The 19,511-nt window shown below is 44.9% G+C and overlaps 1 protein-coding gene across 1 annotated transcript in view; it reads left to right on the forward strand.

Moving 5' to 3' along the window:
• Positions 1-3,248: 3,248 nt before the first annotated feature.
• Positions 3,249-19,511, forward strand: part of BRINP1 (BMP/retinoic acid inducible neural specific 1) — a 167,444-nt gene continuing 151,181 nt past the window's right edge. The window contains exon 1 of the mRNA XM_054584471.1: positions 3,249-3,606. The gene's annotated coding sequence lies outside the window, so the exon portion shown is untranslated. The remainder of the gene's footprint in view (positions 3,607-19,511) is intronic.

Genomic DNA, 19,511 nt, shown 5'->3' on the forward strand with positions numbered 1-19,511 from the left:
TACAGATAGGAAGTTCTTTCTTAAGTCTACCCTAATTGTTTGGCACCTCCTCCCCATGCAAGCCCTGGTAAATTCAGTGGAAATAGCAAACAGCTGCTCACCAACACCCACCCCAAAGAAAGAACAAGACATTTCTCACATATCTCAAGCTGCTTTAAATGTTCTTTCTTTGGCAAAGAAGAAAAAAAAAAGAAATATATTTTTGGCCTCTAAACCTTTTCCCACCCATGTGTATTTCTGCAGAAATGTTATCCATATGGTTCCGATTGCTTTCTTCATAAGTCATTAGGAATGCTTTGCACTGAGAACTTTTCTGATGACCAAGGAGTCTTTGGAGACTTTAAAAAATGGCTCTCTTAGCCTTTCTTCATAGAAACAGGGAAGCTAACCAGAGCCAAATGCAAATGAACTAAGACCTGGAAAGGTTGGAATTTTATTCAAAACTCAAACCATAAGGCATTTGGTAAGTCTTACATCTGTCCATGCAAAACCTTCACCTCCTCCTGCAGGCACAAGAGCTGATAAATACTCCACTCGCACAGAGGACGCAATGGTCTCAGTCATTTAAGTTGATATTTGGAGTTGGATGTGATGGCCCCATTAAAATTCTAAGCTTCTCCAATCACTCCAGTGCTCCTCCACTGTTTCCCAGAGGACACAGTAAAGAGTTTGGACTGAGACTTGGGTATGGACTCCCTGAGTCCGTCACCTCCTAGCTGTCCCTTAGCATGCTGCTCGAGTTTGCCAAGCTCCAATTTCCTATGATGTAAAAAATGGGTTAGTATTACCTACTCCATAGCCTCACAGCATTTTGAGAGTTATAAACTATAATATAGGGAAGCTCCAAATCAAATGCCTCGTACATGGTAAAAGTTCAAACATCCTCTCTTTTCCTCTTCTCTTTTTCTCTAATAGTAATTGGAACTGGGAAGGGTTCTATGTTTCCTGAAGGAAATATTGGCTATGTGGGGTGGAGAAAAGGAAGATAGGAAAACATTCCTTAGTGTTAAACCTTCTCTTTCTAAGACATCTGGACCATAGCCCATCTTGGGAGGCTGATTGAGACAGTAGCGCTAAGAGGAATTAGTCACTATCTTGGGCCTCCTCTGAAGCTGCCTAACTAGGTTGTTTTCAGGCTGATTTCAAAACTACCTTTCCAGCAGGGCTGCCGTGCCTACTCTCACTCAAAGAGAGATGATGGAGAAACAAAGAGAAAAGAAGGAAATCGTAGAGGACAAGATGGGGTAGAGAAAGACAGAGAAAAGGCAGGGGAGAATGGAGAAAGCAAGGAGAGAGGAACAGGAGACATCAGCCCGGGGTTGCATGCTGAAATGGATGGGAGAAGGCGCCTGTGTTTTGAGTGCATCTCTTTGTGGTTGCAGTCAAAGTCAGAACTGTCTCAGGAACCTCTGCCCAGGATTTGAGCTTGGGCCGGAAGTCTGGGGAAGGAGAAAATTGTCCTAGCAAAAAGGAGAAGTTTTTAGCAGGCAGAGAGCGCGCGCAAGCACTCCCTTGGTCAGCGGCTGGAGAGCTGTCCGTGGTGCTGACCACCCGTGATTTGGATGAGCGCGAAGGAGAAGCAGAGAGGAGCTTCGAACTGGAGCCCTACTGCTTCCCTCTTCTCCTGACCAATCCCCGCGACTCCCCCCACCCCCGCCGGGACTGCTGAGACCTAGGCTCATTCTGGTCAGTTGACTGTCTCCTCATTTATTTCCTCCTTCCTTGTCAAATAATTTTTCTCAAGTTCTCAATTCCTCACTCAATAATTTATCTTCTGTTTTGTTTCACAACTCCTCTCCCTCTTAATTAATTCACCAGCCCCTAGATCCGTCTAGGTCTCCCTCGTTATCACATCTCTCTTATCACCCTTTGCATAATAATAACATTAATAACAATAGCAATTATAATTACAGGTAACATGCTTGGAGCACTTACGAGGCATCAGGAAGTATTCTAAGTACTTTTATATACATTAACTCATTTAAATCTTACACTAACCATGTTAGGTAGGTAGTTATATTCTCTTATTATACAAGTGAGAAACTGAGGCTTAAAAGGTTAGTGTGAGCAAGATCACATAGCCACAGGATTCCAGCCAATATAGAGCCTGCACTTTTACTGAATCCGGGTTCCCTTAAATTTCTCATCAGTTTTTCCTTATTGCTCCCTGCACCTCCATCTGTTAGCTTCTCTGTTGCCACCTACCAGTGCCTAAGTTTCCAGGGGCTACGAATCTTCATTGCTGATTTAGTTTAAATTTAAAAAGGACGCGAAGTAAGCAAACATACTGAATAGGCAGTGTGTGAGAATTCTGGTTGTGTGCTGGCCTTCGCTTCTGCTCCGCGGAGGGAGGCCCGTGTCAGCAGCTGCAGCCTGCATCTCTGGCTGGATTCCGTGTCGCTGGCTTTCTGTATTAGTGCCCTAGCCCCGCAGCACTCTCGCTGCTTCCCTGCCTCTTGGTGGGAACGAGTCTCTGGCTTTAATGTCAAATATGCAGGCGGCCCCTTCGCCTTATTTTTCCCAGCAGAATATGCCAACAGTATTATAATAAATGCCCTAACAATAATCCTATTCTTAGGGGTGCACGACAACCGTGTCGTTCCTGAGCGTGTTCAGTGGAGAGAACTTTGCGTCCCTTCAGCTTCCCACTCCTACATCCTGCCCACCTAGAGAACTTGCTTAATTCTGGGAGGTTACGTGGGCTCACGCCTACACGTACTTGAGAAACAAACAGTCAAATACTCATAGAGAGGCACAGAGATACACACAGACCCACACGAGCACCTCCCCAGACGAAATCACGCTCAGGCGGATACAGACACACAAGCACCCGCATACCCAGAACCACGCAGATACTCGCGAAGCACACAGCCGCTGACGCGCTTTAGGACACGACCATGCGGGTTTCTCAGTCCCTTTCGGTGCTCCCACGGGGACACGCCACCCTCCCCCCAGACCTAGGAGCCTCCCCGGTGGCTCAGCCTCAGACCCCCCCAGGCCGCCCCTCTCTGCAAAGGGGCCTCCCTCCTCTCCTCCTCTCTTCTTCCTCCTCTGCCTAAAGATGTACAAAACACTCCTCGGAATAAACCGGGGCTCTGGGCTCCTCCCTCTCCGCCCCCGGCAGCCGCTCCCCCATTCATTTTCGCCCGTCTCCGGGTAAGTCCCTCCCCCCGCGTAGCCCGGCCTCCCCTGCTCCCCGCCCTGAGACCGCGGCGCACTTGGACTTCCCTCTCCATTCGCTAGCCGCCTCGCTCCGGGTCCCCACGGCTGCGAACTGATCTGGCTGGGGGGAGGAGGAAAGCTCAGACGAACGAAAGCGAGAGGGAGGGAGCGCGAGCAAGCGAGCCAGCGAGAGCGAGAAAGCCGGGGGTAGAGGGAATAGTGACCGCCTTCCGGAGCCTGGATTCATGCCTGTCCTCGGGACCAGCCAAGGGGACTTTACGGCTGAGTATGAGCCAGGCTGCTAGGAGCCAGGTACCCTCACGCCTGCAGTCCCCGCGCCGTTCCCGGTATGCGAGCTGGACGCAGGGCTCTCCCAAGTTCCCACCAAACCGAATAAAAAGCGTCCGCCCGCAGCTCTCCGCCAAAGACGGACATTGACTCCAGGTAAGGCGGCGCCGGGGCGCAGCGCCCCGCAGCCCATCTGCCCTTGGAGACGGGCCCCGGGCCGCATTCGGGGCGCCCCTGCCCGCCCCGCCCCCTTCCTCCCAGCACCCTTCCCGTCTTCCCTTGCCTCCCGCCACCTCCAAGCCCTCTCAGGTTCCCGGGAAGGGGGGATGCTCTGTATTCTGGGGCGCAAAGGGTTAAATGCGGCTTTTAGTAAGTGGCCTCCCTGCTCCCCGCGCGCTCCCGACGTGTGTACCATGGTGGAAACTTGGTGTGGTGCTCGTGTGTTTGCGTGTGCAGCGTCGTCGTTTACATTTGATGCCCGTGTTTGTGGGGATGTGTGTGTGTGTGTGCATGTGTGTGTGTGTGTGTGTGTAGGTACACAGGAGGGGTACAGAGAGGTCCTATAACCTAGTTAAGGGGCGATGTGTGTGTACATGTTTGTACGTATGTGTTTGCATGTGTGCGTGGTGTGTCTTTTTAATTAGGTCTCCAGCTTCCACGGAATGGGATCCTTACTACAGGATCACATAGCCATCGGGAAACCCGCTGTGGACTTCCTCTTGGGGCTCTGGGCGTGGGGTTTGGAGAGAATTATGGGGATAAGGATAGTACCTTATTTAGCCCAATACTGGTCCCCTTAAAGGAAAATTCTGCAAAGGATGGAGACCTGCTACACTTGGACTCACCATTTCACATGAAAGAGAAATGGCCAGATCTTGAGGCAATGAGATGCTGTCACTTTAAATTCCACACTAGTCAGGCTCCAGGATTCTGATGGGAATTTGGAGTCACTGAGGAGTGGGTGACATAGAAAGGGAGAAGTCAGCAGTGAGCTCCTTATCTGTGGTTTGACAAGTCTGGGATAGACTCTACCCTGCTTCTTCATTTGTAATTGTAACAGCGTAATAGCACCTTCTGCTCCTGGTGCTTTGGGAGAGGATCTGGGCAAGTTTGCATGGATCCCCTTAAAGGAAAAGGAGAGAGTCCTCAGGGACTTGCTCATCCATTACAGTTACACAGGATCTCAAATTCCTGCTTCTAGGGAAGCGCTGGGTGATATGGAAGGAGATGGATGGGGTACTTTCCTAAGACAGATTCCTTTCTCCCTTCCCTGTTTCAGACAGGCTTGGTGAGCCCCAGAGAATCTCTTCCTCCACCGAATCTCCCCATGGCTGCTCTGGAGTTAGGAGGATACTGGCAGAAGGGAGAGGGGCAGTGTGTGTGTGTGTGTGTGTGTGTGTGTGTGTGTGTGTACACTGACAGAGACCTACAATTTGGAAACGGGTTGTGGGTGGAGAACTCATGGCAGGATATGGCGGTAATTGACTTAAACTGCTGTCCTGCTATTTGTACCTCACATCTCTTACTTGGCTCCAAAATACTGCCAAGGGCACAGGGGTGGTGGGCAGAATCTCAGGAAGGAAGACAGTTCAGGCCGAGTCCTTCTTTCCTCTTTCCTCCACCTCCTAGGAGGCTCTCTATGTAAGTCCGTGGCCACTGGGTCCTGCTGGGACTCTAGGGCCAGCCATTGATTTGATTCCTGGCTGCCTCTTAAAGGCTTGCCCTACTCAGCAAAAATGCTGAGTTTTACTGCTGTTCATGGCTTCCAGATTCGGCAGCTGTTACTTTTCCAAGGTAAGAGGCAGCCGTTTGGCTCTCAGAAGCAAGGCTAGTGGAGGACAAGGGCTGGGATGCTGGGGCACAGCCTCTTGTCTTGCCGGGGAGGGGCCACTGAAAAGACCTTTTGGGAAAATGAAAGTAGAAATATCCTTGTCTTAAAAATTATTTATATGTATGGATATATGTATCTTCTGGGGAGAGAGAAAAGCAAACATGTATTGGCAGGAACCTGCCCTGGCGGGTGGGTGCCGGTGCTACCTGCAAGCACTTGCAGACACACCATTCTCTGGCCAGAGGCTGATGCCTGAAACTGAGGCCTTTACAGGGCTGTAGGGGATCTGCTCGCAGAAATCCACATCGGAACAGAGCTCCCAAGTTCATTCTGGGTAGGGGTGTGAAGGCAGAGGAAGAGACCCCATGTAAGAACTGCTTGTAATTTCTGTTTTTCAATCCATAGTCAGTCAAATCTGGAAGGAATATTAAAGAGCAGACAGGCAGGACTCTGTGGCCCAGAGAGGGGATGAGAATCCCCTCCAGGGAGTTGGCAGTATGCCCAGGGCAGAGCCTGTGAAGCCGGGCGCCCGGGCCAATGCCACGCTGCCCAGGGACCATATATTGCTCCTCACCCCTGTCCTGCCATTGCGCTCCCACCCAAGGCGATCGCTTGTCTTCTTCCATCATCAAACTTCTCATTTCAGAGATGCATTTCAAAGCTGCTCCAGCTGGGAATATGACCCCAGAGAGAAAGGGCCCGATGTCTCAGTCAGACAGACAGAGAGACACACACGCACACACAACAACAACATACGTTCTTTCTCCAGTGCCTTCAGAGAATTACACACAGGCAGGAACCCAATACTGGCTGTGACTGTAGAGCGTCTGAACTGTACCTGAGATCTTTATTAAGGAATGGTTTGCTTTCCATAGAGCCAAGTGTACACCTATCCACTGATGCAAATACTTCCGGCAAATTAATATCTTCATACTAATGAGAATCTCACCCTCGTACATATTACACGTCTCATAGTCTCCATGGCCTGTGCGGGCACACATGCGTACATGCACTCATACAGACATGTGCACACATAGATCCAGAAACCTTTCTTACGTGCTGTATTCCCCAAAAGGGAATTGCAACCTCCGCACCAATTTGTGTTCCCCTCTATAAAAGCATCACCCACAGGAAGACGGGGACACATAGTCACAGGGAAGGAGAAATATAAAACCCTATGAAAGACAGGCTTTTGAGAAATCAGAATCAGGCCCCCACAGAAGTGTGATCCCAGACTCCAAGATGTGTGTTTCAGGGTGCAGGCAAGCACTGAGGAAAAAAAACATGGGGGTTTCAGGCCCATCTGCAATAGAGCCTTTTCCACGCAGGCTTTTCCGGGGCTGGATGGCACTTTAGTTCCCAGAAGGGGGAGCTGTGACTCCATTTCAACCAAGGAGAAACAGCTTAGAGATTCCAAATCGGCTACTGGGCCCCTGTTGAGTTTAGAGGGCCCAGCTGAGGCTGCAATGTATTTATTTGAAACAGTGCAGGTGGGGACCTTAAAAACACTCCCTACACTCTCTCCTGCTCAGTCCAAATAAAACATCTTGGTGCTCGCAAGAGTTTGTACTATTGACCACAAAGTCCTCTATTTATCTGGAAAGGTCTTTGCCCAAGGCGCCTTCAGTTGAATAAAGAGACCTTTTCTTATTTGCATCCTCTAGTTTGTCCCTCCCAGTTCCTTAGACAAAATCACCAATATACATCACCCGAACAGGCCACTAAGGTTAGACATATGCTGCCCTCCTTCTCCCTCTGCATCACGCTTGCTGAATTCCAAAGGTGAACAAATTGCCCAATGAACGCCTGGTAATCATGTTAAAGACAAGATGGGAATCATGTGAAAAGGACAAGCTTCAAATGTCATTCCCCAAATAATCCTCCTCATTGTTTTTCATTCTAATCATTCCGCGAGGAACTCCTTTATCTTGTCTCCTTTATTTCTCAACTTCAGCATCTACTTTATCAAATCCCACCCATATTTCAACATCCAACACAAATGACCCTTCCAGGAAGTCTTCCCAAAATCTTATTTTGGAATTAATCTCTTTCTCTCCTGTTCTCTTGTGTAATTTTCTCTGAAACTCTATTTTAATTTGCATCTCTGTTTGTCCTGTTTTATAGCTCTGTGGGTGTATGTCTAGCTTGCCCTCTTCCATATGGTCTTTTAGGAGCAATTTTTTTTTAATCCCCAAGGACTGACACGTAATAGTTTTTCTATGAATGTTTGCTATTGCTGTTTTCCAGTCTCAGCAGAAGCTGTAATCTCTCTCTCTACTTTATATTCACTCAAAGCAATGCAATTATGGCTTCAAAATTGTACCACTGTACCTACAATATAGGGACATCAATGATGATACAGACAGGTAAAATTATGTCCTACATGACGTGAGCATTTCCGTACTGTTGCAGGGATTTGTTCTCATTTAATCTTTTTTCTCACCCATTGAGACAGATACAGCCCTCTTTACAGAAGAGGATGGTGCAACTCATGCTGGCTAGGTCCTGGGCCTAAGGTCACGTAAAGAGCAGAGATAGAATTTGAACCTAAGCCTTTGCTCTGGCATCTCTACTCTTTCCAGTTTACCACTGACTTAATGGTAACCACTGTGGACAGCAAACAGGATTGAGTTGTTCAATAGATTCTAGGAATAGTGAGGGGCTTGTTATTAACTCTTTGAAATTGATGTTATGAAGGAGTCATGAAGTCTTTGAATCGAAGGATCTGTGTTTTCAGGTTTCTCAATAACCAAACCTTTCTTCTCATTGAAGAATCAAGAATCCTTTTTGTAATATCCATAACACAGGGCCACTCAGTCTCACGTTTAGTACTTTTAGCAACAGCAAATTCATTACCACACAAACCAGTCTATGTTACGTAGAAAGAGTTTTATTGGAACCTTGCCCCTAAATCTGCCTTCTAAGGCTCTGAAATCACACAACACAAGTATAATTCTCTCCCACTTAACAGCTCTTCAAATATTATGGAAGCATGATCACATCACCATGAATATTCTTGTTTAAACTGCCTGGAGCCATTTTCGCAGCCTTGTCTCCTGTACCATTTGTTTGGACCCCTCACCAAGCTGGATGTTGTCTTATGGACATTATCTAGTTTATCTCACAGGGTTTAACAACCACAAAAGTGGGAAGGGTAATCTGAAATTGAGAGATTACAAAGAGTCATTCATTCATTCATTTACTCAACAAATATTGGGTGTCTGCTATTTTTCAATTATTCCTCTAGACCAATACTGTCAAACAGAACTTTCTGTGATAATGGTTATGTTCTCTGGGCTGTCCAATATGATAGCCATTAGCCACGTGTAACTGCTGAGCACTTAAAGTGTGGCTATATTCCTGATGAACTGCACTTTTAATCTTAATTTTATTATAAGTTAAATAGTTATATGTGGCTAGTGACAATTGTTACTGAACAGCACAGATCTAGACATTAGAAATGTATCATGAGCATGGTCCTATTTTCATGAAGTTCCTAGGCTAGTGGGGAGAGATGGATAATAAATGAGTCAAAAATAGATAAGCAAACTAATTTCATCAAATAGTAAATAGCATACAAATAATAATTTGGGGTGATAGGCTAGAAAGAAGTGTAGATGGTATAACTTTAGACAGGGGAGTTAGGAAAAACTTCTCTGAGGGGGTAATGTTGGAGCTGAGATTTAAATAGAAGGAACCAGCCATGTGATTAGGTGGGGAAAGAATATTAGAGGCTGAGATAAGAAAAAAGATGAAGTCACTAAACAGGGGCAAGTGTAGAAGATGTAAAGGATAGTGTGGTTGAGCTTTTGAGTGAGAAGGAGAATACCTGAAGATAAAAATAAGAATGGTAGGCAAGGGCCAAATCACAGAGGTCTTACACGAGATGAGGGAATGAAAGGTTGACATCTCTTTTTTTTTTTTTTCTTTTTTTTTGGAATCTCCCTGTTTGGGAAGCAGGTAGTCTGCAGACTTAGCTGAGGAGAGTTTGGAGATTGATAGAAGCTTATGAGCAGGTTCTCTCAATGGATTACCATTGTGGCCATGTTTTATCAGTCATTTCACTGAACCCTTCCAATCTTAACTGCTAGCCCTGCTCTGAGTGCTGTACTCTCTGGAGATACCCAAATCTAAAGGGAGGAGGGAAACTGGACGAGGGAAGATGGATAGAAAATGAGGAAGGTAATGAATACCTGGGGAGAAAGTAATTGAAATGGAATCTGGTGGAAAAAGAAGAAAGCTGGAATCAGTTTGGATCAATAAATATTTAGTGCATATCTTGTCTGGGAAAGGCCTTGAACAAAATGACTTAGAGGGTATGGTGATGACCTGCTAGGTGCTGTCAGTCTCATAGAGGAGATCTGCAAATTTGTAAATAATTACTGTTCATGGTAGACTGGTAATTGTCATTTCAGAAGTTCTATAGGAGTTCGGGGAAATGGAAGATTAGAGGAAGATATAGAGGTAGTAATGGTGAGGAGGAGGAGGAGGGGGAGGGTGGCCAAGACTCAAGGTCTTGGAGATCAGAGACTGTATCTTTTCATTTTATATCCCTCTTCATTCTAAATTTCATGTGATAAGAGCACAAGGACACAGGCCATCTGATTCTAGTCCTGGCTCCCACCACTGTGTATCTGGACCACCTTACCAACGTATCTGCCCCCTTTCTGGGCTTGCCTTCTGCGAACTGAGAAGGATCAAACTATGTCCTGCCTTGCTGAAAGAGTATGCTAAGCTCTTTGGAAATGTTGCATGACAAAATTCTTGTAAAAGCCGAGAGAGACACACACGCATGGTGGCCATGCTCCATCATAAGGTTTAGATGTCTTCTCAAAAATGAGCAAATCTGAAAGTCACACCTCGAGGCACAGACTGTGGCACACGACAGGTTGGCTGAGTGGGATAGATGTGCCACTATTCCAGTTCTCAGAACCAAAGTGATGAAGTGGTAGCTCGAAAAACCACTGTTTTTCTGGAACACAGTAGCCTAGAAAGGCTGCCTAGAAATCCGTGGACAGTCCTTGCTACTGAGGGGGCAAAGAAGACAATTAAGAAGATAATGAGACTGAGGAAAAGTGAAATTAATTTCTTTTGTTTTTATATGAGGGTGAAGGAAATCTTTGTCTCTCAAAGGAACCCTCCTTTAGAAATTGCAGGTGGACTTAAGAAGTAGAGGCTAAATAGACTGAGTGTGAGAAAGTTAAGAGTGGTAAATTACCCTGGCTATCTGCTCTCCAGTGGAGGACTCACATAGGAATAGGGAGCCTGGTGGGACACAAGATATATCATTCTGAACAAATCCCATTCTCCATTCTCAGAGGTCTTTTCTCACGGGTGCAAGGCTGCATATGACGATGTTGGCACCATCTTGGGAACACCTAGGAGACTGTCTACCCCCAAGGGTGAGGAGGTAGATTCAGAAGGCAATTAACAAAAGCCAGATGCAATCATTTTTGTGTAGACGGCTAAGGCTGGAGTTGCAGGGCCCCAAGTGAATGACCTGTCTGAACAGCTAGAACCCTTTGTAAAGGTTAACCCGGTACTGGCCCAGAGGGGTTTCTGAGATATAATTTATCTGGCCTTTCACAGGTCCCGCAAATGAACCAGTGGGAACCTCTGTGAGAAATCAGAGATCCTAGGGGTAATGTGGCACAGTCAAATTGCAGATTACAAGCTGCTTCAGGTGGAGTAAGGGCAGACATCGAAGGTATGACTGCTTTTTAGAGGACCCGCACTTCCAAGTGGTCAGTTCTCACATCTCCATTCTAAGAATTTGCAGTCCATAAAAGGAGATGAAACTCTGGTGGGCTGTGGAATTCCTAGAGACCCTGGAAACCCCAAGAGAACCCCAAAAGAGCCTCCTGAGAGCTGTGACACAGGCATTTGTCTTAAGTGAGTACGTTTTAGTGTGTGAGGACACAGACATGGATAAGCTAGATTTCTCATGGAGTTTGATGGGCCATGAGTTTATGGGCAGACATGGGGGAGGACCTACAAGAAGCCTTGGCTGGCACTATAAAAACATCTGCATGAAGCACAGGGGCCATTTAAACAATAAAATTCGTGTCTTTTGGTATGTTTAGGAATGTAGGGGAAAGATTAAAAAATAGATTACCCGGCAGGGGGTGGTAATATGTTTTTTTTCTGCTGGGAAGCATTTTAGAGGGACAACTCTTTGAGATAAAGTGGTTTTCTTCCTATTTTATTGCCAGAGATGGCTGAAGCAAGGGAGGGCTGCGAGGGGTCATCAGGAATTTTATTCTGAATGCACATCAACAGGACAGCATAACTCAAAGTCCAGTGAAGCCTTCCATGTGATTCCTAAAACTGTTATTGATCAGCCACAGTTTTACCTGCCCTCTCCTCTTTCATCCCTGACAGTGGGAATTACGGATATAGGCAGAGCATAGGATAGAATTTGAGGGGGTTCTGGAAGGGTTGTTTAAAAATATTTTTTTTATTTATATTTAGAAAGAGGAAAAGAGAGGGAGATGGAGAGGAAGAGAAACATCGATCAGTTACCTCTTGCATGTGCCCCAACCAGGGACCAGGTCTTCAACCCAGGCATGTGCCCTGATTGGGAATCGAACTGGTGACCTTCTGTACTGTGGGAAGATGCTCACCCAACTGAGCCACGTGAGTCAGAGCCAGAGGACATAGAAGGATCTTCATCCACAATACTTAGAGGTGGTTGAAATGTCACAGTACAAAACCACTCTTAGTGTGGCAGTGCACGTGCCGAGCATGGCATATATTCTTTTGTTTTGTAGTGTAGTTAAGAGATCTCTGCCCCAATGTCAGCATCTCAGTGAGGAGCTCCCTTGCCCACCTGTGCAAAACAGCAAGCCCTCTCCCCCGACGTGACCTGCCTTCTCACATACGCTCACCTGACATCCGGTATGTTTACCTATTTATCTCCTTCCTCACCAGACTGTTAGCTCCAAGGAGGCAGGGACAAGTCAGTTTTGATCACTGCTGTATTTACAGCTCCTAGAACAGTGTCTGGCACAAAATTAGTGTTCAGTAAACAATGTTTGTTTGTTTTTAAATGAAAGAACGAAAATCACATTTCATAAAAGGCTGTATTCAATACAGATTTCCACCAATGCCACACAAGAGTGTCTTTTATTCCCTGCATTCTTGCCAAGACTGAATGCTGGCATTATAAAACAAACTGTTAATGCTATATGGCACCACATTGCTATTTTCATTTTTTATTAGTGAACTTGAATATTTTGGGCTTTTTATAGGTTTATTGGCCAAATGTGTCCCCAATTTCTATTTTGAGCCAAAAGTCCCACCCCTCATATCACATTCTTATAGTACATGATCTTATGACCATATCTACACTCAAGTTCTATTAATAGGAAAGAAGAACTTGGCCTTTCCTCCCATGTCTTTTGTTCTTCTTTTTCCTGCCTATTCTCAATCTCATTCAATATTCTTTTCTTTATACATACCTGTGTGTGTATGTGTGCATGTGAGTTTAGACAAAGAAAAGATCGTGTGTGTGTGTGTGTGTGTGTGTGTGTGTGTGTGTGAGAGAGAGAGAGAGAGAGAGAGAGAGAGAGAGATCTGGCTGTCACAATTCATGACACACTGCTACTTCATGAGCTGCTTTTAAAAGTACCACTGTTACCCAAGGTGGTTTTGGTGATTCCATACCCAAGAAAAATAAGATCTTAGCTCTGGCCCAGCGTTAGAGAGTGGCTTATTCCATGACCACTGGGCCTGGTCTCAGCAGCACTTGAACGTCCACATCTTAAATGTGCAAATAACCACACAAAGCTAAAGTTTCCTGCTGAGGTACTGTGAGGTTACATTACTTTTTTAAGAGGCTCTGAAGTTGGCAGCCAGAAAACATGGGAAGAGGGGACAACATTCATGATGTTGACAGAGAAAGGAGAATGCAGGCTACTAAGGAGATTTGAGAAGCCTCCCATCAGCGGGGCCGTTTATAACATCTCCTGAACCATGCAAGACAGACGCCTCTCTCATTTAGATGTCTACAAGACAGGGACGGAGGGCAGGGCCTGAGGGACGGAGTGGTTGAAGATTTGCAACAGTGGACATGACCTAAAACAATATAGACCCAGCAGCAGGGATCAACCTTGGTTTTGGGAGGCCACCAAACTGCTAAGAGCTGGATGACACCTTAGACGGTTGATGGCAGGAGTTCAGGCCAATGAAAGGAGTTATGCCTTGGGCCCGGTGGTACGGGTTGAAGACCTGATGCTCTCGCTTATTGCATAACTTGAGGAAAATCCTTTCACCTCTGAGCCACAAAGCCCTCATCAGGAACACGGGGAGAATAATTTCAACTTCAGAGTATCACTATAGAGGGGAAATGACTATAAAGCATGTTAAGACATGTAGGTATTTGGTAAAATAAACTGTAACAATGAGGGAGAGGGGAATTGCGAGGAAAAGGATGGTAAACACCTCACACAAGAGCAAGCAGCATGCCAGTCAGCTGCTCTCCCACACGCACTGACTGGGTGCCCTGGCCTTACAGACAGGAAAAGAAATCAAGAGCTACAATGACACGGGCTGCAGAGGGCTAAGGTGTTAGTGCCAACTCAGACACTGCTGAATCTTAAAGAGAAAGTAGTTTATATCTAAAAAAAAATAGAGAAAGTTAAATTGGACTATGGTGAAGATAACTTTCAGCTCTAATGGCCAGCTGTCCTGTGTTTTGGTTTCTGACCCATGGTAATATTCAGATTAAAGAAATCTGTCTCAGTCATTTGACATATTTCTGAGCCTTTTCCTACTCTCAGTCTCTCCTGTAATTGCTGGTATCACATTGCCACACAGGGGGACAAGGGATTGGTAAAAATGATTGAGCAAGTTCATTTGCATGGTAGTGCCTCGAAGCTGGTAATAATCTCTTTCCTACAAGACATTTCCAGTTGGAGAACATACCTGGGGTCATGGGCGACATTTCATCTAATGCAACAGGGTGTCATAATAATAAAAAGTAATAATAGTTAACATTTATATAATGTTGATGATTTGCCAGGCATTGTTCAAAGCTCCGATCATATAAACTCATTAAATCCTCACAATATCTTTTTGAGGAATTTCCATTGTCACTCTCATTTTATAGATGAGGAAACTGGCACAGAAACATCAGGTAAACTGGCCAAGGCCACAGAGTTAGCCAACGGCAGACCTAGCGTTCCAACTCCAGCGTGCAAGCTTCCAGCCACACTTTGAAGTTAGAGAGTCTAAAGCTTTGCCACAACATTGACTTAGTGTGTAGCTTTGGACAAATGGCATTACTGAGCTGAGCCATGTGGCACCTAGGTGTGACCTTGTTGAGCATATTCAAGTCATTAAGAGTGATAGAAGAGGAGAACATTCATTCATAAGTTAAGGAGAGGAATGAAGGTAGGGAACGTGATGGATGAAATGGAGCCATCGGCAGGACCTCCCTGGCAGTGCTGCTGCGAGAATGAATATCACGTTTATACAGGACTTAGCAACATGCCTCATCTATGGAAAGGGCTCATTAAATGGCACTCATAACATGTACTGACGCAGATGTTTTCTGTTGAATTATTTAAAAAATATGGAAGGTACAAAATACTGTATATATCATGGCTTAACGTGCACCCTAATGTTTGAGTGGTTATCTCTGGGTGATACATTAGGAAGGGTTTTCTTCTCTCTTTTCTATTTACCTGTCTTTCATAATAGTTCTCTAAAGAATGTTTGTTACTTAAAATGTAATTAACATTTTAAACAGTAGAATTTGGGGTGTCAGGGAACCGGTCTGATAGGAGACGTGTGCAACCTGAGATGATCCAGGTAGCTGAACTTGGAGCCACCGCACGTTAGGGAGCAGAGAGGGGGTCTGTCCGTGTGAGCCCCAAAGGGTAAGTAGCCAGTCTGATAGGTGGAGGAAGGGCTTTCCATGTAGAGAATGGGAGTGGAAATAGTTCCTTGTGACTGGACAGCACGCTAAGGAGTGGAGAGGGGTGGAGCCAGAGAAATAATCTAGGGATGTACCACAGAAAGCCTTGGAACTCATACTAAGTCATCTGGGTTTAGAAAGTTGTTGGTAGCCGTTAAAACGCTTGACTTGATTCAACCTGGGATTAAGGAAGATGAGAGAGGAAGTCTGGTGGCAGGTTATGTTAATGGTTCAGATGACAGAAGATATCCTTCTAGGCTGGGGCAGTGACAAAGGACGGGTGGACTGGGGAGGCACTGTGTGGTGGGGCAAGGGAGAGGGAGGGGTTAAGGATAGCTTCCTCTGAGGTTGTGTAACATCCAGGCCTGCTCTCTCTAAATAGTGCTTCCAAAAACAGCAGGGTCTCAATTATCTCACCCTGGGCTGTGAAATTCTTAAAAAAAAAAATAGTTCTCAAAACAAAATTAAGTGTAATTTGCTTTAATTGAAAAATAAACACATGCCATGTATAGCACTCTCAAGAGGAGGACAAAGAGCAGAAAATGAAATGAACAGTTGGGTGTGGTAGGCCCTCCATTATTGGAAATCTTGAAGGAGAATTGGTATTGATTGACTCAGTGAATTCAGGGTTAAATTCAGGAATGGGAAGTGAGGTCTTCTCTTGAGGCATTGGTTTTCTTAATCTTTTGTGAAGTTACTTGTATTATTGTTAGGAGCATGATGAGGCAGCTATGGGATAAAGGAAGGAGTACTGAGCTTGGGGTCTGAAAATTTAGGTTGGATACTTTTTTTCTCACATGAATTGTGTGGTCTTTTGTCAGTTGTTTCATGTTTTAGCATGAGGCTCCTCATCTGTAAAATGGAGATAATAATCCACACATCAAGGGATTCCAATGAGGACTGTAATTTTTATCCATGGGCATTCTAGCATACCCCTAAGAGGTGATGGAGAAAGAGGAGGAGGATGAAAGAGAAGGAAGGAGGGAAACAGTGGAGGATGGTTGGAAAGAGGCAGTAGGAATGAAGGAAGAGGAAGAATACTGCAATGAGTCATTGACTCGTTCCATCACACAACATTTACAGAGTGCCTTCTAGGTCCAGGCCTTGTGTTGATGCTGGGGGTGGAATGGCAAGCAATTGCTAAGCCTTGCTTCTATGACACCTGCATTCTAGCAATAGATATTCTCAATCTCTAGGCCATGGAATGGGGTCCAGGAGGAAGATTAGGCTAAAGCAGACGTTTGGGAAGCCTTGAGATGTGTTTCAGGAGCTCTCATTGGGCATTTTTCTTTTTACAAGTACTTTGCCTTCCTCATTTATGTATAGATACTTTGACCTGACTTAGGTTCTGCCTGTCTCGTGAGGAAGAGTCTAAGAAACACATTTGCATCCAGCTATTGGTGGCTTGGAACTGTATGCTCAGAGTGTCAGATCCTTATGATATTGGCATTTCAGAATCATAGTTTTAGAATTTTAAGATCTATCAAACCTTGGAATCAGGGAATTTTAGAATAATAAAAACTCCAGAGTCAGAATCCCATAGATAGAATGTAATATTCACAGACTGTAAAAATAAACTCTTAGTACCACCAAATCTTAAAAATCATAGAATCATGAAATTAGAGTCTTCTGGGAGAGAATGGAATTTTGTGGTTATCCGGTCCACCTTCCTGCCCAGTTCATGGAAAATACCAATATAGCATTAAAAACACAAACATTCTTGAGACTCTCTATACCAGAAAAAGGTGGCCATGAGGAAACTATAATGCTTAATAACACCAGTGGTGAGTATGTTGGCTCAGGGGCACTGATGGTGGAGGCAGGTGGAGTTTCTCAACGTCATAAAGTTCTTGGTGGGGTGATCCTTGACTTCGCTGACATCTGAAACAGACACTTATTTTCATAGGAAGCTTGAAGCAAAATAGGAATTAATGACTTTGCTCACTAACCATCGCTGCTGTCATCATTCATGTTGGCCAATCTTAGCCATGCTGCCAATTTAGAAAATAGTCCCCTAAATATTGGACTTCTTTCTTTGGACAGTAGTGGTAGGAGGTTAGTGGTGAAAATGTGGTTCTGTATGACTCCTACAAGGTTTCTAGAGAAGTATTTCACATAGCAGAGCTTTTCGGGCATCCAGCCTGCCTGTGTTTTCCCTCAGAGGTCCCTCTTGTGTACACATGGTACACGGTTGTTGGTCTGCAACCTTGCTTATGTTTCCTCTGAAGTATTGGCTTGTTTGACCAAGACTTTTTAAAAATGTTAACCTGGTACCCATTTTGTGTTTAGTAGTCATTTCTTCCACATTCTCTCTCAGGACCTCAGATCACATGGCACATTTTAACACGTGCAGCAAGAACTGGGTTTAAAGAAGTGTGTAGGGTGTGTAGGATACTGTATACCATAGGGAGTGTGTGTGTGTGTGTGTGTGTGCGCGCGCGCGCATGAGTGTGCATGAGCTGCTCACATGTACTGTGAGTTTGGGTATTTTTCACATGAGTATGCAGTTGCCTTTGAATGTATTCATGGATTCCTATGTGCATTATTTGTTTGTGGATAAACTTATGTGGAAATGAATGTGCTCATGAATAGCTAAGATATGTAAATGATTATGTGGCTTTTCATATACCTTTGTTGAGCATCTACTGTGTTTCTGACAATGAAGTAAGTGCTTTCATGCACGCTACTATATTTGATTTTAAAGCTATGAAGTAGTTATTGTAGGTATTACAGTTTCTATTTTGAAGATGGGTCAACCAAGGCTCTTAGAATTGAAGTGATCAGGGCTGGTGTTTGAAATGGAGTCTCCGTATTTAAGACTTTTTTGTTCATATGTTGATTTGAGTACTCCAGTGTGTGAATGCAGGTTGTGCGTGTGTGTGTGCTCACACTCCTGCTCATGGACATATGGGTATGCATGCATTTCTTTTTTGACATACATTACTTTGTATGCATGGATGTGTGAATATATGAATATATATATGGTAAACATATATGCACCAGCTGAAACCATAATAATCCAGCAAGGTAAGTCTATGTGGTTGGTCTTGGGGGTTGAGAGAGTGCGGCCAGAGTATGCTGTACGGGGATAGCATCCAAGAGGATTTGTACCCAGGTTTTCCCGCCTCTGTGCTTTCTCCTCCCCTTCACTTCCCCTCTCTGTGTCCTATGCCGGGGGTTTTCTCAGGCTACGATCTGAACCCACATAAATCTCAGGCAGTCTGACACCCAGCCAAGCCACATAAACATTCCAAATTCACTGCACTCACACTCCAAGGGGCTGAAATAGAACTTTGAAATTCTTCTTCACTTTTAATTAAAAAAAGATTTAGGCCAACCCTGGGTTCCCAGTTCTATTTAACTGAGACTGCTTTTAACCGTTGTTGTATTTTTATTGTTGCAAATGTGACGCACCGATCCATCTTCCTTGTAATGCTTCTCGGTTTCTGCTCCATCTGTTGAAGAGAAAACATTTGCAGAAATTTCTCGGCTTCTCTCCAAGGGCTGAAACTTTGGTTGTAGCGAGCAATGCAGTGCAGGAAATGGGCTTGGCCATCAGTGAAATCAGGAAATTGGAAAGATCTGTTTTCAGTACATTTTTGGTTGTTATTTCCCCAAACTAAAGGATCTCCCGTGCGCACAGCCAGTGCCACTATGCTCCTCTGTGTATGCTTAGCGCTCCGCATTTAGTTCTCTTCACTCTTCTTTGCCATGGAAACGTCAATGCTGTTCTAATTTTTGTCCCCTATTCTAAGCTAGACCCTACATAGTTTTTCTAATAAAGTATTATTAGTTCTTAATAAGGTCTGTGTTTGTTAGGGAAGGGGGATTGGACCAGGCATTGGAAGACTTGAGTTCAAGTCCTTTGCCGTGTTTTAACTTGGCAGGTCACCCAAATGCTCTGAGTCTGGATTCCTGGGAAAGCCCCAGGATGTTGTGAGGATCAAATGGTTTAATTAAAACCCAAATGCTCTGCAAATTGTGAAATGCTACACTCATGCTACACATTTAAAATCCCGCAATTCCTTTGTCTGTTCATTTTGTATATTTATTCTTTTATTTACTTACTTATTCATGGAACATTACTGGGTGAGTGGTATGCACCAGTCCTGCTTTGGTGTGGGTGATACTGATATAAATGCGGCAAAGCCCGTACCTTCCAAAAGCCCACGCGTAGGACAGCACAATAGCTGTTGACACAGAGTCATGAATAGGCTGTGCTTTCCTCTTCCTGGGGGACCAAGGGTTCTTCAGTATAAAGGATATGGGGTTATTAGGTTTGGTACAGGGATAGGGTAGGGTGGCATTCTT

The sequence above is a fragment of the Pteronotus mesoamericanus genome, unplaced genomic scaffold, assembly GCF_021234165.1.
Source record: "Pteronotus mesoamericanus isolate MK-2021 breed Mesoamerican mustached bat unplaced genomic scaffold, CSHL_Meso_final contig_78, whole genome shotgun sequence".
NCBI lineage: Eukaryota > Metazoa > Chordata > Mammalia > Chiroptera > Mormoopidae > Pteronotus > Pteronotus mesoamericanus.